Source organism: Vicugna pacos, chromosome 17 (genome assembly GCF_048564905.1).
Source record: "Vicugna pacos chromosome 17, VicPac4, whole genome shotgun sequence".
Taxonomy (NCBI): Eukaryota; Metazoa; Chordata; class Mammalia; order Artiodactyla; family Camelidae; genus Vicugna; species Vicugna pacos.
In genome coordinates this window covers 1799171-1822196 of record NC_133003.1, presented here as the reverse complement: position 1 = coordinate 1822196, position 23026 = coordinate 1799171, and the positions used below count along the sequence as shown (strand labels likewise).

At 41.7% G+C, this 23026-nt stretch overlaps 1 long non-coding RNA gene across 1 annotated transcript; it reads right to left on the bottom strand.

Annotated features, from left to right (window-relative positions):
• Positions 1–262: 262 nt before the first annotated feature.
• On the bottom strand, positions 263–3227 carry LOC140686539 (uncharacterized). The gene is made up of 2 exons (XR_012060360.1): positions 3156–3227; positions 263–933 (listed from the first exon to the last, which is right to left on the bottom strand). It is a non-coding gene; the product is annotated as an uncharacterized lncRNA (long non-coding RNA).
• Positions 3228–23026: the final 19799 nt, after the last annotated feature.

Sequence of the window (23026 nt, the reverse complement as noted above, 5' to 3'; positions counted from 1 at the left end):
GCTTTGTTTATTTGCATGTCTAGATGTTTTTAGCTTATGCCTCAGATCAGATTCCCTTTCATTTCATAGAGCTTGTGCGTTCTGGGCGCTCCTGTTCTGGCTAGCTGCAACCCCGACCCATGGCTTTGTTTTCCCCGTCTTTTGGATCGGGTTCCTTCTTTTCCCACATCTCTCTCTTTCTTACATTACTCCTTTATTTTGCTACAGCACATCCTCCATTAAAGTCCTAAACAGCTGGGTTCATGAAAAGAAAACATTTGAGACAATGTCTGAACATTTTTTAATTTCACACTTTATTGGTATTTTTGTTGAATATAGCAGTCTTTTCCTTTAGAATTTTGAAAGCATGGCTCAGTTGTGTTTTAGCACAGTCTTGCTTTCAAGAAGTCTAATGACATTGTTTTATTTCATTTTCCACATGTTGATATTTTCCCTTTGGCTTCTCAAAGCTCTTACCCTTTTGTTTTTCTTTTATTTTTGTTGTTATTCTGAGAAGTTTAAATTTCCACGTGGATGTGTCTTGGTGTAGGTGACTCTGCATTCTGCACTTCTGGGCACCAACTGGATTCAGGTCCTTTTGATCTTGAACAAGTATTTCTTTGATAATATCCTGACTACACTTTGTTGCTGTTGTTCTTCTTTACCTTTAGAATAGGGTATGGAGCCATAGGGGTTGTTTCTGTATTTACTTCCTGTTTGCATTTGCAATTTGTCTCTTTATCTTTTTTTTTCTTCTAATTTTCTGAGGATTTTCTTCGGGAAAATTGAATTCAGCTATTAAAAAATTCTCAAGAGTGCTGTTTTATTATCAGATGGATTTTGTTACCATGGCATTCTTCATTCCCAGATTCCCTGCATTTGAGATATGGCTTGTTCTTTTTTTGATTATTTGATGGATGGCCTTGTAAAACCTGTCTTATTCCCTTCTCTTCCCTATTGTGGAAGAATTAAAGAGAGTTCTGTAACTATGAGATTTCATGTATAATATAATTATACATAAAACTAGTAGGGGTGTATTATATGTGTTTATTATAATATATATTAAATATGAATTAACACTTAGAATATTGAGCACATAGTAAATGTTAATCATCTCTTCCTTCTCATCTTTTGGAGTCATACTGCTGCTGTTAGTAATCTTAGGTCTTTGTCTATTCCTTGCATTAACTCTGTGCCCTCTAGTTTTATTTCTCTTATTTGCTTATTTTGGTCTTTTTCCTATTGGAGACTTCCTCTAAGTGCTGTACCTCCTTATGGAAGAATGGAATCTCTGCATATGTATGGGACTTGGGGACCAGTGCAATTTGATTTCGAGTATACTGGGGTCAGCCGGGCCTCCTGCTTTCAGGCCCCTGCCTTGAAGGACCCATTGCGGTCCTTGGAAGTCAATCAGTCTCCTTCACCCACCTCTGCCTTCTCAGTCAGTCACTCCTAACCCACCTGCTTTCCATCTCCCGAAACACTATTAAATGTTTCTCACGTGCTGATATCTCCGCTTTTATTCTTTGCTCTCGTGAATTTGGATCTTTTGTCTTAACTATAGTGTTAGCTGGATCTTAGGAGAGAAGGTCAACACGGGTAACTTACCATCTTTAACTGGAATTAAAAAATGAAAACATCTGTCGAAAACTGGTTCTGCTAAGTCGCTGTCAAGGAAAGGCTCATGGTGCCATGTCAGCGTGGCACGTCAGAGGGCTGTTCTAATTCCGGGCTTGGAGACTTAGTGACATGTATAACGTGTCAGGAAATAATGTTTATAAGAGAGAGTTTAAATAACTAAACTGTTGTTTAGGTTATGAAAAAAACATTACGCAGTATTTTGCTAGGGTCTATTTTAGTTTGAAATAAATTCAGAACAAAATTTGCTAAGTGAAAATGTTAAAAAAAATACATACATACTTTTTTGTGTTTTGAATGTACACATGGAAGCTTACCACCAATTCTACATGCACATAGACTTATTTATTTTTGTCTACTGAGATGGTTCTGCATATAAATTTACTAGAAGAATGATTAAGAAATCTATCCAACTGTGCATGAGTTGTTGAAATCACAGATACAGACACTGAAGGGATTTGTGGGGACTGAAACGAGTCCTCTTGCTTATTTTTATTTTTTTAACTCTCCGTTTGGCTTTATTCTAACTCCTACACACACACACACACACACACACACACACACACACACACACTAGTTGTGTAACAGGTTCTTTGAGAGTGAACACACCAGTGTCACTTCTCCTTCCGCCTTCTGTTTCTTTCTCACACTCAGCTGTCACCCAGCTCAGTGGGAGTGCTGGGATAGGGGGGAAGTGTGTCCGGGGCTGAGAGGGAGGGTACCAGTGAACCATTATGTCAGTTCTGTGTTTCATCAGCTACCTCCCTGGGAGAGGCTTTTTGCAATCTCTCTGTGTCTCTGCGATTATGTTCCCCTTTCAGAAGAAAAAGTTGCTCAGTCTGATTAACTGAGTCACTTTATTTGATTTCCTGTGCCCCAGTGGTCCTGCTGAGTTTTAAACCTTTAAAAGTACTAGGCAGTGATGAAATCAGGAGCCAGAGAAATAGAAACTGGAGTGCAGTGGGGTTAGTATGTCTATGTTTGGTAATGACTGGCTTCTGATGGGAGAGCTAAGGATTTAAGGAGGCATTGAATGGATACTTTTGGGGAAATAACAGAATTCATGCATCAGGTGGGGAAAAAATTTAAAACATGGCTATTTCAAATCTTAAATTCAATAAATATCAGTTGAGTAAGGGGACCACGATAAGGTGGGTTTTTAGCTCCTAGAAGGCATTTACTTTTTTTTTTATTCTGAGAAGTGTGATTTTTTAAAAAATGAATTCACTTCTTTGTATTTCTTCCTAGATGTTCCCAGTTCAATAGTTCTGTAAATAGTCTATAATAATAGCAGTAATGTTAACGATCATACTTATTATTAGCACTAGCACTTTTTATTGAGCACTTACTACACACCAGGCACCATTCTGACCGCTTTACCTATATTACTACTTAGCCTCCCATCGGACCTCTGAAGGTTTATTATTTTGCAGATGTGGAAACCCAGGCGATGGGAAGCGAAGCCACTTGTTGAAAACCTCATTAGAAGTAGAGAGATGGCAGGGCAGCACTGAGACAGAGGAACCTGGAGTCTTTACCTGTAGAATGACTTCTAGTTATTTCTTGTGAAGTCCGTTTTCCCCCTCAACTTCTTATTTGAAAGCTTTTCAAATCTAAAGAAAGGTGGAATGGAAAGTACATCTTTAAAAAGGAAGACACTACTGAACTCATGTACAAAACAGAAAGAGACTCACAGACATAGTAAACAAACTTACAGTTACTGGGGTGGGGCGAAAAGAGGGTGGAAAGGATAAATAGGGAGTTGGAGATTTGCAAATACTAACTACTGTATATAAAGTAGATAAAAACAAATTTCTTCTGTAGAGTGCAGGGAACTCTATGCAGTGTCTTTTAGTAATCTATAATGAAAAAGAATATGGAAAGGAATACTTTGTTTGTATATGTATGACTGAAACATTATGCTGTGCACCAGAAATTGACACACTGTAACCGACTATACTTCAGTTAGGAAAAAGCACATCTTTATACTCCTCCCTAGATTTATCACCTGTCACATCCTATCACATTAGAACTACCAATTACATATTTCTATGTCTATCCAGCCATTCTCTTTTTTCCTGAATTATTTGAAAGTAAGTGGCAAACTGCATGTATTTCCCAATAACAAGACCATTCTCCAATGCACTTTCATATTGTAATAATCTGTATTGCTATAAACTAAGGCAGATAATGAATTGGGCTGAAAAAAATTCAATTTACCATACACACATGCAGACAGAGACTTTGTTGGAAACATGAGTGATCCCAAAAGATCTACTTTGCCCACGTGTTTCCACCGTGATACCCCTTGATGTGAAGCCTGTCACCCCCTCCAGTCTATGGAGCTGGGATTAACAAGTGACAATGCATGAGTCATCTCAGTCCGCTGTGATGAAATACCACAGACTGAGTGGTTTAAACAACAGAAATTTATGTCCTCACAGTTTTTGAAGTTAGAAGTCCAAGATCAAGGTGCCAGCACACCCGTTTTCTGGTGAGGTGTCCCTCCTGGCTTGCAGCTGGCCCCCATCTTGCTGTGTCCTCACATGGCTGGTTCTGTGTATGTGTGTGTGTGAGAGGGGGGCATGCTCTCTGGTGTCTCTTCCTCTTCCTATAAGAGCACCAGTCCTGTTGGGTTAGGACCTCATCCTTAACACCTCATTTAACCTGAATTACCTCCTGAAAGGACCTGTCTCCAAATACTGTCACGTTGAGGGTTATGGGTTCAACATATAAATTTGGGGGGGGGAACAATTCAGTCTATAACAGTTGGAAGGAACACTTCTGAAATATGGGAGGATTAAGCCTGCTAAAAAGTAAGGAGTATCTCAATATAACATGTGAAAGTGTACATTACTAATTAAAGCAGCTTTTATATTGTAATTAAACTGGGAACCATTTCTACTTGATATATATATAAATAACAGGAAGTGCTATATATATTATATACACTCATCTAACAATGGGATCCGGTCAGAGTATTTATTCCGTGAGTTTATCATCTGTGTCTGTTTCTTCTAGTTGATGGTACTCTTGGCAAAGAACAGCAAAGAGACAGTAAACTTGATTAAGAAAGGTGTGGAGGGAAGTTCTTAGGTGTATTGTTTTGAGCAGTGAAAGAAGAAAAAATTTTGTTAAGATCAATTAGGAATGCTGAGAATGGGAAGTTTTTAGTTATCCTAAAAACTAGGGTAAAAAATCTAAAAAATGATACAAATGAACTTATTTACAGAACAGAAATGGACTCACAGACACAGAAAACAAAGGAGAATGGGGGTGGGGGAGGGATAAATTGGGAGTTTGGGCCTAGCAGATACACACTACTGTATATAAAATAGACAAACAACGAGGCCCTACTGTATAGCACAGGGAACTGTATTCAGTGTCTTGTAATACCCTATAGTGGCAAAGAGTATCTGTTTCTGTATAATGGAATCACTATGCTGTACACCACAAACTAACACAATATTGTAAGACAACTATACTGCAATAAAAAAGAAGAGAGACTGGGGTGCATTGAGTTCAAACATATTGTTTTGTTCTGACTTTCAATCAGTTACTGAAAAACTGTATTTGTTAATGTCTATTAGAATAGAATAATAATAGTTTTTCCCTATTCCGGGAAGATGGTCAGTTTTTCTTGAGAAAAGTTGTATTTTTTGGGTGCAGGAGGAACGTCTTGAGGGGAAAAGGAGAAGGTAGCTGGGATGTAATTCTTAGACTGGATTAGATATGGCATAGATAGAGCTTTTCCGGGAAACACTGTAACACAGTGTAATATATCATCCTTCATTTTATCATTACCTTTTGCCGCATGATCATAAATGTCCACAAAAGCATTCAGGAGCTTCAGCGATTTCCCTGCGAGCCTCTCTTTAGCCCTTGGCCACTTCAGTCACTGCCTTTTGAGAAGTCTGCCCAGAGGACTTTCTCCTCTTCAATTACTGACCTAAATCTGCCACATGCTCAGTGAATGGCTTTGAGTGGTATTCAAGCATCTCCACTATGTCACTTTCAATGACCATGAAATTCTTCATCCTTTGTAATATTTTCCTCATAGAAGGTTTTGGACCGTCGCTGTGAGGCTGGCTGACTTGACAGGACAGCCCCGGGTGTTGAGTGGGGGCTAGTTTTATGCATGATGAGGCATATTTGTTTTATTCTGATGGTGTTAATGAACACTCACATGGTGGTTAACACACCTCCCATGTGGACCGTCCTCCACAAGGAAGATACACAGAACGTTGGGAAGAGGAAGACTATGGATGAACTGTCTGTGCTCTTGTCAAGCCCCTGCCTCTTCATTTATGTTCCATCCCTACCTCCTACCTCATCAGACATCTCTATAGCAGTTTTCCCTCTATCAGACTTTTCCCAACAGTGTACATGTTTGCTATCATTTCTCACAGTAAAAAAAAAAAAAAACTGCTCACACCTGCAATCCTGTCCGTTACATTCCGATTTCTCTTCTTGCCATTGCAGCTCCATTTATAGCTACAATAATTGTCTCTAATCTCTCACTTTATGCTTTCTCTGAAGCCCATTCCAGTCATGATTTGCCTCCATTGTTCTTCTGATACTTTTCTTGTGAAAACCAACAGCGACCTTAATATTGCAGCATCCAGTCATCCTCATCTTTCACGACAGCATCTAACATGATCACTCCCTTATCCTTTGATACCTTTGTCCACTGCACGTCCAGAACAGCACACAGTCATCCTTGGTTCTCTTTTTCATTGAGTCTTGTTGGTTTACACTGTTTTGTTAGTTTCTGGGGGTACTGCATAGTGACTTAGTTACATATGTAATATATATTTTTCATTATAGGTTATTACAAGATAGTGAATATAGTTCCCTGTGCTATACAGTAGGACCTTGTTGTTTATCTATTTTATATATAGTAGTTTGTATCTGCTACTCCCAAACTCCTAATTGATCCCTTGCCACACTTTCCCCTTTGGTAACCATAAGTTTGCTTTCTATGTCTGTGAGTCTGTTTCTGTTTTGTAAATAAGTTCATTTGTATCTCTTTTTAGATTCCACATAAAAATGATATATTTGTCTTTCTCTCTCTGACTTAGTGCTATAATCTCAAGGTTCATTTGTGTTGCTACAAATGGCATTATTTCTTTTCAATGGCTGAGCAGTATTCCATTGTATATATACACCACATCTTTGTCCATCCATCTGTCGATGGACATTTAGGTTGCTTCCGTGTCTTGGCTGTTGTAAACACTGGGGTGCATCTATCTTTTTGAATTAGGGTTTTCTCTGGATATATGACCAGGAGTGTGATAGTGTGATTGATGGATCATATGGTAACTCTATTTTTAGTTTATTTTTTTTAAAGGAATCTCCATACTGTTTTCCACAGTGGCTGCACCACATTACATTACCACTTCCTTTGTTCTCGTTTTTGCCCACTGGTCACTCCTTCTCTTCTCCTAAACTCTTACCATTGACGTGATACTTAAAAAAAAAACAAAAAACGCAGGCTACAGTTATTTCCTTGGGGATTTTATCCAGTCTGGGTTTAAATACCATCCACATACTCTAATGATGAGCAAATGTCCATCTTAAAACCAGCCTTTTCTCCTAAACCCCAGACTCAAATGTCTCATCTAACTGCCTGCTTGACCTTCCTCAGTTAGGTGTCTAATCAGCACCTGAATCCTGACGAGCACTCACGCTCCTGGTTCGCCCTCATTCACGTAAGGGGCAACCTCACCCTTCTCGTTAAGGGCGACAGCTCTGTAGTCAGCGCTGACTCCTCTCTTCCTCTCACTTCGTACGTTTAACCCATCAACACATCCTGTCACCTCTACCTTCTACACAGATCCAGAATCCCACCTTTTCTTATGTCTGCACTGCCGCAGCCTGGTCCAGGCCATCATCACCTCTGCCTGGATTGTTGTGACAGGAGCCCTGTCCCTGCTTCCATCCTTGTTCCTCCTTAGTCTGTGCTTATCACAGTGGATCCTTTACAAATATTTGTCATAGCAGGTCATTTTTAAGTTCAAAATTTCCAGGGGCTTCCTATCCTATTGTGAGTAAAAGCCCAGACCCCCCCCAGTGACCCAGGAGGCTCTGTGGGACCTGCCCGTTCACCCTCAGCTATCTTTTGGGGCATCATCTCCTACTGATCTTCCCACCTGTCACGCAGCTCCGGGTATCGGGGCCTCTTTCCCTTAGACACCTGCAAGGCTTGTTCTCTCACCTGCTGTAATGTCACACTGAGACGTTAGCTTCCCAGGTCGTCCCTGTTTTAAATTGCATCTTTCCTGCGCTGTGTTTCTTTCATCACTGAAACACGAAAGGTCCACGAGGAAGAGAGTTTTTTTTGCCCTGTTTTGTTCACCGTCATGTTTCCATGTGCCTGGCCCAGAGCAAGTGCTCCACAAATATTCACTGAATAAATACATAAACAGAAAACCTAGACATTTATTCAGTGTCTGTGGTGTTTCAGGTAGCTCACTATGTTCATTAAGCACTTGAATTGAAACTTCATGACCATCACGTGAGATAGATAATATACTAGTTGACTAGTTGTATGTGAGAAAACCGAGACGGAGTTACTCAGTCGAATTCCCCAAGTCTGGAGGCTGGCATTCCAGCTCAGCAGTTCTGACTCCAAGTCCACTGTTCTCTCCTTTGTGGCCAGCAGGTAAGAAGCAGCACGTTTCCACTGTAGGAGCATCATCAGATACTTCCTGTTTGGTATCTCTCTCCTTTACTCCTCTGGCCTCATCCCCAGCAGAGGCCTGGCACAAGGCGGGGGCTCAGAGGGTATTTGTCTCCACAAGCGAGTTACCAAGTTGGTCCAGCTGATGGGCCCATGGCTACCATGGTCTTACGTTCTATATTATGACATTTCCCTTTGTGACAAGAAGCCAAGTTGGGGCTGGGACAGGGAAGCACGACTAGGAATAGCAGGCATGTTTCCCCAGGGCGAGTGGCTAGCCCCAGCCTCATTCTCTGCTTTCATCTCGTGAAATCTTTTCAGTCTCCTGTTTCCTCGATGCAGCTCCTGCGGGGAGAGAGACGGAGGATGCCATAGCGAAAACCCTGCTCAGATCAAACCGGCAACTTCTAAGACCGCTGGAGTGTGAGGCTTCCCTTTGAGGGGGTCTTTTCTCATGCAAGGCTGGAGGGGGACGGGGAAAAAGGATCTGAACGAAAGTAAAGGATACAAGAGAAGTAACAGGGTAAAGGAAATCACCCTAATCTGATGCTTTCTGTCTCCATCAGCTTTCAAGTAGTTTCAACCGAAGAACTTCTATTGCAAATGTAGTTTTGTATTTAATCTCTTTTACGATGGAAAGGTCCTGACTGCCCTGGGACAAATAGTTATTTACCCTGTTGGCTGCAACTTTTCTTAAGAGCATGTTTAACAAGGGGAAAAAAACATAGGCGTTTAGGCAGATAAAGTTAATCCATCCTCTATAGCGACCCCACAACAATCAATTCTGTTGTAAGGATTGTGATAACACTTACAATGGTGTATATGTTGATTATGTAGGTGAGTGAGGAACCAGGCATCTGAAGCTTTACAATTCTGCCAATATGTTAAGTTACCTTTTTTGAAAAGAACATATGCAACTTGATTGCACATTCAGACGTGTGGAAAGGAATCAGGAACAGTTTAAAGTTTCCCCACTTACAGAATATGTTGCTGAGAGCGCTGAGGACAGTGTCTGGCACATAGTACACTGTATGTAAGTTCTGGTTAAATAAATAGAAATAAATAGCCTCCCATCTCCATACCCAGAGCAAACTGGAAGGGAAATGGCCCAGCAACTGACAAGGACTAACTGCACAAAACAGATAATTTTGTTTGTTTTTCTCCCTCTGGCCAGTTTGTCTCTGGTGAACTTGGCCTCACTTATGGATAACTCAGTCTTACAAACTCCAGTCCACACCGTGAAACTCTAAAGTAAAACTCACTGAGAAATTTCAGCTGCAGCCTCTCACTTACTGCATAGGACTAGTGTTACGTATATGTATTCAGCTGTAGTTTTGAAGACAGATTTCCCATCTAGAATGTTCCTCGTTGTTTAAAGGAGAATTTGCATTTTTGTTTTAAGTGAATTTACCTGAAGTGGCCAGTTTCTGGTACAAGCTTTTTGAACAAGGCTGCCATCTTGTACCTCTTTAGAGAACCATGAAAGCCACTGTTTTCTTGTCTGTTGTCTGTTTTCACTTTTTCTCCTGTCCAGCAACACTGTACTGCACAGCTGTATGGTGTTTATGATGGTGCATTTTATATGTCAACCGGCCTGGGCCTTGGGGTCCCCAGATATGCAGTGCAACACTTTTCTGGATGTTTTGGGGAGGACTTTTTTTGGATAAGATGAACATTTGAATCTACACATTGAGTGAAGCAGATTGCGCTCTCTAATGTGGGTGGGCCTCACCCAAGCAGTTGAAGGCCTGAATAGAACAAAAGGCCTGCCTTCCCTTGAGTAAGAGAATTCTTCCTGCCTGTCAACTGGGACATCAGTCTTTTCCTGCTTTTGGACTCAAACTGACCCATCAGCTCTTGCTGGGCCTTGAATCTGCCCACTTTTAGACTGGAATGACCCCGGTGATTCTCCTGAGTCTCAGGCCTCTGGACTCAGACTGGAACTAAGCCATCAGTCTCATGCATCTCCAGCTTGCTGACACCCTGCAGATCTTGGGAATTGCTAGCTTCCATGATCATATGAGCCAGTTCCTTTATAATGAATCTCTTCGTATGTATATACACACATTGTATTCCTTCTGGAGACCCCTACTCCAGTGTTATAATGTGAGTTGTCAAGCATGTCTGATTAGTGATTTCTGTACAGAGCCCACACTGGATCCCTGTCTTCTGCCACGAGTCCTTCAGCAATTTTAGGTACGTGTTTGAGTACCTATCTCCTGTGCCAGGAACAAAGATTACACAGAAACAGGGCACATCCTTATTCAAAGGTTATTGTTGAATATCAGCAGTACACAAATTTCTGAGAAGGCTGTCTAAATGGATCCACACAGACACTGTCACCAAGTAGAAAAGGTGTTTTCAGTGGGAAACTGAGCCATGTCTTGTGACCGGCTGAGGTGGAGATACGGTTTCGGCTCTACTTGGTGAAATGTTAGCGACCGTGGCTGCTACCTGTTCCACCATCCCGTGAGAGCACAGACACTGCCTGGGTTTGAGTCTCTCCTCTTTCTGTTTTCTAGTTGTGTTAACTTGGGCAAATTAATTTTTGGACATTCTGTTAAAGGTAAAATAGGAATAAAAATAGTACTTACGTGACAGCATTTTACAAGATGACATAGGGTAATATTTGTAGATGGTTTAGAACAGTGCCTGCAATCTACCACACTTCGTCAAAGGTAAGGTGCTGTCACTTGTGAAACACATTGCTATCTTGTGTATTTCAGAGAAAGGAAAGCAACGCCAACTAAAATGGTAAGATGCTCTCAGCTGTGAGATCTCCCGACATGTTAAAAGCTGAAAAAGATACGTATCTTCAAAATCAATGAAGTACCATAGTTGGCGCTATATAAATGAATAAAATCCTAGACCAGGCAAGCTGATTATTCAGAGACAAGATTGAATGGGAAAAAAAAAATCTATTTGCATTTGTGGATGGTTATCTAAATAGCAACAAAATTCTAAGCAAACTGTAATATTAATGAATGTTCAAATCACTTCTTGACTGTTCTCAGAAGATACTAAAGCATATTTCTTTTATTCTCTTAATGAGGCTGAGAGCTGCCTTCATTATAGACTCTCTAGGGCTATTTAAAATCTAATTAAGGCGTGATGGCTGTTACAGACTGTTTGTATCCCTACCCCCCTCCAGGCCCCACCTCCGCCAAATTCGTATGTTGAAGCCGTAGCCTCCAGGCATGAGTGTATTTGGAGACAGGGTCTATGAAGTGGTAAGAGTTAAATGAAATCATAGGGTGGGGCCCTAATTTAATAGGGTTAGTGCCCTTAGGGAAAAAAGGAAGAGACCAGAGTGCACTCTGTCTCTGCCATGTGAGGACACAGTAAGAAGATGGCTGTCGCAAGCCAGCGAAGAGAGCCCTCACCAGGAACCAGCTTGCTCAGCTGCCCCAGCAAACTACCACAGACCGCGTGACTTAAAACAGACACTGGCTCCTCACAGTTCTGGAAGCGAGAAACCCAAGATCAGGGTGCTGGCCGATTCGAGACACTGAGCAACAGGCAGGACAGTCACTGAGACAGGATGGAGGATGAACTCACCTGGTACCCTCCTTTCCATGTGGCTAGTCCTTACCCATCAGGGGATGTTTGACCTGATGGTGCTTATTTGCAATTGGAAATGAGAGAAAGGATAGCCCTGTGAAGTCTTCCCAGTCTTCACTCTTCTGCTGACTCGATGCTGAAGCCCCACACTACTTCACTGACACTGTAATAACTCTCCATTCTTATTTATACTGTTGTAGACAACTAAGTACCTATGGGAAATCAACACTCTTCTTGTGAACATTTAATTAGGTTTATAGCTTTAAGTACGTCTTTCATATTTATGTTTTCTTCTGGAGTGGATTGAAAACTTTCTCTCATGCTGGTGGTCTGATTGTCTGGGTACTGGTGTTGCTTTTTATGTATTTTACAAATGAAACTTTGCCTTAGTATTTGTTCTCACCATCAGCTGAATTTTGATAGGGAAAGGCTAGAAGAAAAAATTCAGCATGATAGAGAGTTTATTTTGTGCAAGGCCTATCTTTATGGATTAAAACTCTGAAATATGGAATATTTTTAAACCTTTTCTTGTTATTTGAAGCACGTACACCAAACAACAGAAAGCAAGCAAAGAATTAACCTGTGGGGATCCTTGGGGAAACCTATTTTAATGAGTAGATGAGATTTCTTGTAATTCACAGAACAATTTATATGTAAATGGTGTATCTGAAAATCATGAGGGTGCTCGAAGGTGCCTGAAAAACTTGCCTTTCATTAATAATTTCTAAACATCGCCTCCACAATCTTGTTTATATTGGTTTTTATCAGAGCAAAGCTAAGTCTTTCCACCCTGGTATAACCAGAGTTGGTGTATTAGTTATCCATTGCTTTGTAACAAATTAGCCCCAATCTTAGATGCTTAACACAATCCACATACAGCTGACCCTTGAACAACAGGGGTTTATACACACATTTTCTCAGTAAATATTTACTAAAGTACTGCATGACCCATGGATGGTTGGCTGAATTCACAGATGTGTAACCAGTGATAAGGAGGGCCAGCCTCAGATTTTCAACTGTGAGTTTCCTCCAGAGTGGGTGATGAACAAGGAAGCGAGTACACCACTGTCTTTGGTAACCTAACTGTGAGAGACAAACCATCACTTCTGACATATGCTACTGGCACTGACACAGAGACCAACGCTGACCGTGTGGGAGGGAGTTGCTTACAAACTCACTGACAGGACTGTTGGCAGGAGACTTCAGTTCCTTGCCACAAGGGCCTCTTCAGAGGGCTGCTTATGCCATGGTTTCCCTCAAGTGAGGGATGCAGGGGGCACAGAAAGAGAGTGGCCATCTAATTTTGGAAGTGACACATCAACATTTCTGCTGCATAAAGACCAACCCTGGTACCATGTGGGACGGGACTGCACAAAGGAGCAGGTAGTAAGAGGCAGGGATGACTGGGGACGGTCTTAGATGGTGGTTGCCACAGCTGACGTGACCTTGAACAGAATGGCAGGCTCACTAAGTGGAATTACACACTCAGGTCCAGCCATGAGAATGGGTCCACTTACTGTTAAGCTTCATTCTCTCTCGGTTTTGCAATCTTCTGATAATCTTCCAATAAATACTCTTTCGATGAAGTGAGCTCAGAGAAGTTTCTGTTGTTAGAACAAAAGACTCCCAACTGATAAAATGAATTCCACTGTACATTAAATTATTTTCTATTCACTACAGGACTATGGAGGGCAGGTTTCTCATTGCTGGTGATGGGAGATACAAATATAGAATTGTGGAGGGAGTAGTGAGAACCTGTGGTGCTAGGCTGGGACTGCAGATCTCAGTGCGGACTTAAGACTGTACATACACACTTTGTAGATCTCGCTGCCCTTTCAGCCCTGAATCACTCCCTGGTAGCAGTGATTAAACCTTTGTGCCAAGATCTTGGTCTCTAGATCTGATGCCCCACTAAAAATAATCAAGGCTCCTTGGAGAAAAATGATAAGGGCTGGGAAAATACAAAAGAAGCCTGGCACATCTTTTGAGCCAGAAAGTTAGTAAGATCGCAGAGAATAATGGGGACGTGTCAAAATGACACAGCTGCCGGTATGAAGGGTCTCCTCCTGTCTGGATCTGAGCTAATTTGAACATTAATATAGAATTAGTTTTGTGACCATCATATGAATATTTGGTTCAGGTGGAAATCGTCAATGGATGCTAAAAATTGTGGGTAACAGTTTGATGAAAAATGGGGGTATTTACATAGTTCCAGTATATCTCCCCTTAAAAAGCTTACTAATTGTAAAGGGCAAACTACTGACTTTAGAAATGGAGAAACCTGGCAGACACCACCGTCAGCATGTGATTAAAGATAACATCACCAATAGCAGGACAAATGGACATTACGTGGCTCCTGAAATGATGCACTGAGAAGAACATACTGTCATTTTGAGGGTAATCTGCTAAAAGCGCATTACCTGACTCTAATCAAGAAGAAACACCAGACCCATCCAAACGGAAGAACTTTCTACAAGGAAACTGACATATAGCCTTTAAAAATGTCAAGGTCAAGAAAAATTCTGAGGAATAGTTTCTGATTAAAGAAAGCTAAAGAAACATGAACTAAATATAATGTGGGCTCCTGTATTAGATCCTGAGCAGGGGGGAAAATGACTCTAATGGACATTTTTGGGATAGTTGGTAAAATCTGACTATAGAGTATGGAATAGGATTGTACTAGTGTGAAATGTCCTGAATTTGTTAATTATATCAGAGAATGTCTTTTTTTTCCCTTAGGAATTACACATGAAATATTTAAGGGTAAAGGAGTATCATGTCTGCAACACACTGTCAAATGGCTTAGACAAATATAGGAAAGACAATGAATGATAAAGCAAATGAGATCACATGTTAAATAGGGAATCCAGATAAAAGGTCCTAACAGTTTGCTGTGGATGCTGTGACAGATTCCCCCAGATTTAGTGGCATGAGTCAGTTGGTCAGAAGTCTGGCACAGTGCGGCTGGTTTCTCTGTGCAGGGTCTCATCACTGGGTAAAATCAAGGTATCATCAGGACAGCATGCCTTTATGGGGGTTCTGGGGAAGAACCCACTGCCAAGTGCCTCCAGGTTTCTGGCAGACGTCAGTTTCCTGCGGTTGTAGGACTGTAGTCCCCCATTTCCTTCACTTGTGGCTCCAGCCAGCCAGCATTGATGCTTTGGGTCCTCCTTATGTTTTAAATCTAATTTCCTCTTGTGCTTCATCCCTCTACTTGGAAGAAATCCAGTGGATTACATTAGGTCAGTGTGGGTAATCTAGGATAACCTCCTTCTCTTAAACTCAACCCCTTAGTAATCTTAATTACATCTGCTAAATCTCTTTTGACATATAAGTAACATAACATGACCATGGGTGTGATACCAGGGGCTGAAGTTCCTGGAAGCCAAACTTCTGTCTCCTTCAGATTCAGAGGAGGTTTTGTTTGTTTGTTTTTTTGTTTTGCACTATTCTTGATACCTTCATCTAAATTTGAAACTACATTAAAACAAAATGTTATAAAGATTTATAAACATGGTACACGGAGCTGGAAAATGTAGTCATGGCATCGTTCATACTCTTGGTAGATTCATTTCTTACTAATAGCATTGGGTGTGTTTTTCTCCCTGAATGTCTACCAGGTCACCACCAAATCAAGCAAGGGACCTGTGAGGTGGTGGCTGTGCACAGGTGCTCTAACAAGAACAGCATAGAAGAGCGATCACAAACTGTCAAGTGTTCTTGCTTCCCAGGACAGGTTGCCGGCACAACTCGAGCCCAGCCTTCTTGTGTTGAAGGTAAGATCTTTCTGGTCAGGTTCCCCGGTGCTGTGAAAGGACTTTATGCCAAAGAACTTCCCTACTTTACTGTCTTTGCAACCAAAAAACAAACAACAAAAAAACTAGTATTTTAAAAAATTTATATATACATATATTTATAAACATATATATATATATTTTTAATTGAGTTAGTCAGTTTACAATGTGTCAGTTTCTGGTGTACAGCACAATGCTGCAGTCATACATGAACATACATATATTCCTTTTCATATTCTTTTCCACCATAAGTTACTATAAGATATTAAATATAGTTCCCTGTGCTATGCAGTATGAACTTGCTTATCTATTTTATATATATTAGTTAGTATCTGCAAATCTTGAACTTCTGATTTATCCCTTCCCAACCCACTCCCCCCACTGGTAACCATATGTCTGTGAGTCTGTTTCTGTTTTGTACTTAAGTTTGTCTTTTGTTTAGATTCCACATATGAATGATATCATATGATACTTTTCTTTCTCTTTCTGGCTTACTTCACTTAGAATGACATTCTCCAGGTCCATCCATGTTGCTGCAAATGGCATTACTTTATTAATTTTTATGGCTGAGTAGTATCCCATTGTATAAATATACCACAGCTTCTTTATCCGGTCATCTGTCGACGGACATTTAGGCTGTTTCCATGTCTTGGCTGTTGTAAATAGTGCTGCTGTGAACGTAGTGGGGTGCATGTATCTTTGAATTAAGATTCCCTCTGGATATATACCCAGGAGTGGGATTGCTGGATCATAAGGTAAGTCTATTTTCAGTCTTTTGAGGAATCTCCATACTGTTTTCCATAACGGCTGCACCAAACTACATTCTCATCAGCAGTCTAGGAGGGTTCCCTTTTCTCCTCACCCTCTCCAGCATTTATCATTCATGGACTTTTGAATGGTGGCCATTCTAACTGGTGTGAGGTGATGCCTCATTGTAGTTTTGATTTGCATTTCTCTGATAATTAGCCATATTGAGCATTTTTTTCATGTGCCTATTGGCCATTTGTATGTCTTCCTTGGAGAATTGCTTGTTTAGGTCTTCTGCCCGTTTTTGGATTGGGTTGTTTGTTTTGTCTTATTAAGTTGTATGAGCTGTTTACATATTCTGGAAATCAAGCCCTTGTCACTCTTATCTTTTGCAAATATTTTCTCCCATTCCATAGGTTGCAGGACGCTGTCATTTTTAAAGTGACATGGAACTCCATAAATTTTTTGATGAGTGAGGTTAGTTATTAATGATGTCTCTGAAGAGGTTCCAATGAGGAGTTCCTTTACTGGACACTCAGGAAGATACACTTTGATTCCTTCTTGCCCAGCTGTCTCCCCAGATAGCCCCCGTCGGAGCAGTTGCTTCCCTAGACGTGCCATTCTCCCAGCTCCTAAACTGAGAAAATGAGCAACCTTGTTTTCTCACCTCATGTTGAATGTTACAGACTAACATTTTCTTTATTTCTGGTAAACGATTTTAACAAACATTTATAAAAATATCTTTTTTTGGAGCAACTTCCATGAGAATAGTTTGGGATCGGGTATCATTCATTTGTTGTTTCCAAATCCCCTAGCAGAGTAGCGTGGAGATGGTTTAGAAAGAAATGAAGGAATGGTGATGCTTGTAGGTGGAGGCCTGGGATTGATCCCTTTTGGTGCCCCTGGCTCCTGCCAGCAGACACCTTGTTAGAAACAAGCGTCAGTCCCCAGGGGAACAGATACACGAGGTTAAGCCTTGTAGAAGTTTCTCTACAGTGGCGTGAAACCTCCCTGAAAATGAACACTTCCAGTCTTACCTGATGCATGTGTAAAGGTCAGCTGTGAAAACACACACACATTCTTCCCTCCAGAATCATACGAGCGACAATAATAGCTGACTAGCCGCATCCCACCTTCCCTTACCCAATAAAGACACAACTCTATGGGCCGTAGGGTGTGCATGTGTGATATACACACTCAGCCGCCTTTCAAGCTGTAAAGTGAACGTAGAAAATTCCCCATCTACAATTCCTCATCAGAAACCCTGGGGGCCAAGTATGTTGCCAGATTCAGATCTTATCAAGGTAACAGTGCGTGTAGCATCTTTCACCTGACAGACCCAGTGCCTTCTCCATTTGCACCCAGTAGTCACGGAGAGTAATATTTATACAGTTACATATATGAATATTCATGCAGAATGGGATAAGGTGAGAAGAACCTCATGTTAATTCAAGTCAGGTTTTGCTGCCATCCTAAAGAAGTAACTGACATGTTTAGAGCTTTTTGGATTTGGAGATTAAAGATAAAGGATTGTGGACCTATTTAAAAAAAAAAAAAGATGAACATCTTTAACACTGAAAAAACTTTGCTGAGTTCCCGTCTCCCCAGCTGGGGCAGCTTAGTATACATGTTCCCTGTCACTGATTCCAAATCATACGCATTCTGCCCCCTTGCTGTCTCTCAGATCAATCCTCTGTCTCTGCCCCGCTGGCACCTCCGCAGCCTGGGGGCCTCATTACATTTTGCTGGGCTTCCCACTCTCAGTCTTCCGATGTTCACCCTGTAGCCAGAATGGTCCTTCTACAGAAACAGAACCCATCATGTCACTCCATGTTTCAAACCACACTTCAGTGACTTTTCACCGTCTTTAAAATGAAACCCGCATTCCTGGCCGTGGCTTGGCTGATGCAGCCTTGCATCATCTGGTTCTGCTCACCAGCTGCACCCCACCAGACTGGAGTCTTTTCTGTTCCCTTTCGGCTCTGCGCTTCACCTGTCTGTATCCTTTTCCTTTGTCTGAATCGTTGGCTTCATCCCCACCACACACACTGGCCCACTCTCCTTTCACACCTCCTGTATGTTCCTGTATTTCTTCAGACCCCCAGTTCATGACCTGCATCTCATTTCGCTGTAGAAGCTCGTTGAACGTGTGCCTTCCCACTAGTCTGCAGGTTGCTTGAGGACAGGAACGGGGTCTCCTATTTACATCTCCCCCACTGGCTGCTGCATTCTTCTCCTGAGTTCAGTGGGCTTCTTTATGACTATTACTTTAAACTCTTCAGCCGGTAAGTTACTTACATCCCTTTCATTTAGTCCTTTTCCTGAGGTTTCATCTGGAAAGGTGTTTCTTTGTGTCCTCATTTTGGCTGACCTTCTCTATGAGTTATGTCAGCTATGTCTCGCAGTCTTAAAAGAGTGGCCTTATGTGTAAGGTGCCCTGGTGTGGGGCCTAGTGGCACGATCGCCCTTGCTCATCAGAGCCACGTGCTCCGGGGCTATCACCAGTGTGGGGTGCGCGCCTTCCTGCAGTGGCTGGGTCTTGATTGCTGCAGACATGCCGGTGGGCGGGACTAGCCCCAAGCTGGCTGGCTGCCGTGGTTGGCCTTGGCCGCTGAGCAGCACGTGTCTGCGTGCGACTGGTCTCTGCCACAACTCGCTGTGAGGCCTGATCACAACTCCTGTGGGTGTGCTGGTGTGTAGGGCTCCCCAGGTGGGAGCTGCTTCGGAGGGACACCGGCGCTGGCCAAGGTGGACTGCGGGGTGGGGTGGAAGGTGGGAACCATTTTGGAGGGGTGCTGCTAGCAGCTGAGGTCGCACCCCGGGGAGGGCGGGAGCCACTCTGGAGGGCCGACCACCGTGGGTAGGGTCCTCAGGGGAGAGCAGGGGGAGGCGCACAGTGTCAGCTAGGTAGATGGAGCGTGACAGAAGTGGTACACATCGGCCGAGGGCCAGCTGGTAACAGCAGAGTGAAAAACACGGTTCCTGCCAGCAGTTCTGTCCCTGGAGAAAGTTCCACCAGATCCCTAGCCCTCTGACACATGCCCTAAATTTAGCTCATGAACCCTTGTACGATACAGGTACTTGTCAAGCTTCTGTCTCTGCCCAGGGACTGGGGGTGTGTGAGTCTGTGTGTGATCCCTGCAGAGCGGGTTCTTAGTCTTCTCCAGTCCTCCAGCTCTCCTGCATGTTAGCCCCACTAGTTCAAAAAAAAATATATATATATATAGCATTATTGTGTATATGTATTTATTGATTGAAGTATAGTCAGTTACAACGTGTCAGTTTCTGGTGTACAGCACAATGTTTCAGTCATACATGAACACACATATATTCATTTTCCTATTCTTCACCATAAGTTACTGCAAGATATTGTATATAGTTCTCTGTGCTATACAGTATGAACTCATTTATCTATTCTATATATATTTGTTAGTATCTGCAAATCTTGAACTCCTAATTTACTGCTTCCCACCCTCTTCCCCCCAGTAACTGTAAATTTGTTTTCTATGTCTGTAAGTCTGTTTCTGTTTTAGAAATAAGTTTTTTTCATATTCCACATATAAGCAGCTCATACAACTTAATAAAAAAAACCCTCAATCTAAAAATGGGCACAAGGCCTAAACAAGCAATTCTGCAAAGAATACATGGCCAATAGGCACATGAAAAATTGTTCAGTACCACTAACTATCAGAGAAATGCAAATCAAAACTACATTAGGTATCACCCCACTAGTTTTTAAAGCCAGACATTCTAAGGGCTCATCTTGCTGGTGTGGGTGTGGGACCCCCCTCACGTGGGGCTTGGACTCTTTGCTCCTCAGCAGGGAGTCTCTTTGACAATTGTAACATCCCTTCCTGTGTGTGTCTGCCCCCCCATGCGTCTCAGTGTGCCTTTTCTTTATATCCTTAGTTGTAGAAACTGTGTTCTCCTGGTCTTCAGGTCATTCTCAAAAATAGTTGTTCTGTATGTAGTTGGAGTTTTGGTGCATCCGTGGGAGGAGGTCAGCTCAGGGTGTTCCTCTTCTGCCATCTTTATCTGGAACCAACACTGTCTCTGTAGATTTGAAACTTTGACAGGAACTCATGATTCATAAGCTATATTTATACTGTGTGGCCTAGAATATTTGGATATAAAAATCTTCTGTCTAAATAATGTTTCACCACACTCAAAGCAGTTGCGGGTAGGGTAGCAGAATTAGCATCTTTTAGTAAAGAAATTATTAATATCTTACTGTAAACTAGCTAGTTTAAACTTTTATATATGGGCAAAATCCCTTTTGTCTACTTCCCTAAGGGTAACTATCTTTATGTGTTGGGACAATATATTTTTCCATGTATTTGTGTATTTAAAATAGGTCTGTAGAAAATGGTAGATTTCCATAGAAGTGCGTGTCTTACACAAATGGCATCACATTAGATGTTTCTTAGTCCAGCGAGCTTTATTCCCCTCAGTATTAGGTTGTGGAGATCTGTGTGTGTTAGTACATAATGACTTGTTTTATTAAAAATTGCTCCATACTATTCCACCGTATGGCTAGGTTGTAATTTATTCAGCCATTCTTCTGCTTAAAGGCATTTTGGTTGTGTCTGTGGCAAAGGAAACAGACTCACAAACTAACTCAATGGCTTGTCTACTATCGTAGGACCAGGAAGTGATGGATGGAGACCAATTATTTGGTGTGTGAGCAGAGTCTGTAGAGAACTTTCTGTGCCGATGCAGATGTTCTTTCTGTGTATCTCCATGTCTATACGGGATGATGGGTATGTGTCCATTACCACTGGTAGCCACTCCACCATGTGTGGCTGTTGAGCATATGAGACGTGACTAGTTTCAATGTAAATGGGAACTTGTGACTAGAAGCTGTTATATTGGACAAAGCAGGAGAAGCTCTATGTAGATATGTAATTTGAATGTAACATTTATGGCCAAAGAATACCAAAACTCTGAAAGATGGGAGTGTGACTGTGTCCTGCAATTTATGTCCCCTGCACCTGGCATTGCCTGGCATACAGTTGGTGCTCAATAAATGTTTATTGGCTCAAAGTCACTGAGGAGGCGTAGGAAGTTGTGGTTTAGGCTAGGCAGGATGTGTGTGTGTTTTCCTTTCTTGCTGATCTTCTATTCCTTACCAGAGTGTGCTTTGATTAGGGCTTTTTAGCTTCACCTGCTTAATCCTCACCCCTATAATTATGCAGTATCATGCTGCTGACTGGCATGGGGGAAGACCTAGCCTCCGCCGATATGGTCCCCATAGCTTATTTGTCAATAAGAATAGAGAGGATCTGAAATATAAAATTCACTTGAATTTACATTTAAATTAAAACAAAGGCGAGAAGACATTGGTGGGGGGCGCTAATTAATGTGAGTATAGAAGTTGGACTATCTTTATGCATTTTTGTTAATCCACACCACAGATACTTATCTGGTGTTTTCATTGCTTCTCCATGAAATCATGGCTTTTTTTTAGCTAGAAAGGAGAAAAATCAGCTGTTTTGTCCCCTCCCATCAAGCTTTTTTGTTCTAATTGACATATGAAATTCCCCTGAATTATTGAAATGTGTCTGTAATACACATTGGGGATTTGGGAGAAGAGATGGAGGAATTATTTGATTAAAGCTATGATTTCTTGGATCTTAAAACAGAAACTATTTAGCTGGTAAGCATTCTTCCTTTTGAATTTTCTACTGGCATATTCAGGGCTGTTTTGTTGTAGGAACTGTCTTCTACCCATTTATCAAAATCCATCTCTATAGAGATAACATGGAATAGTTTCATGATAAAGTGAGATTAATGTATAGTACCATGAAGGTTAATTTATTTTGTCAAAGAGAATGCTTTCTAAACATTGGGTTTAGAAATGATTAACAAGACAAAAGCGTAGGAGTGGAAGATGGTTACTTTTTAAAGGTTTGTTTTTTTCTGTCAATGATGCCAGAATGTCTTTTCTGAGACTTCACATTTCGCTTGGTTAAGGACAAGAGTTACTGCTTGTCCTGCAGACAGCTTTCATGGCTTTATGGATCATGTGTTGATACACTGTGTCTGTCTTTAAGATGTGAGTTCACAGGTTTTGTTACTGGCTGTGTTCTCTGTGCCACCTCAACGATGAAGCAGTCTTCTGAGCAGTTTTTACCCTGCGGTGGTCAGGTGCATGACAGTGAGTATGTGTTTAAAAAGCACTTTGGGAGTTGGAAGGACAAGCCCTTTGCATATGTTGGTTCATTCATCGAGTTTTAATTTAGCACCTTTGTCCCCAGCATGACCGAGATGCTGGAGGGTGGCATGGTAATTGGACTCCTTGAATTAGATGATTCCTAGAAGCCTAGAGTTTACTGGGAAAGACTGACAAACTAGCACGGGAAGCCGTGGGCCTAACTTCAGCAGGTAGGAGGGGACGAGGGAGCACCCGGGTGTAAAGTGCACGAGCGTGAATGGGACAGACTCGGGAAGAGGGAGCAGCTCGTCTGACCTGGAAATGGTAGACGACAAAGCAGGAGGTATAAACAACTTGACATTAGAGGTCTTAGGTCAAGTCCAATTTTAGGACTTAATGCCTGCCTTCTGGGGCTTTTTAATCAAGGAGAGCCCAGAGTCTGCCAGTAAGGGTAAGAGGTACTGAGAAGAA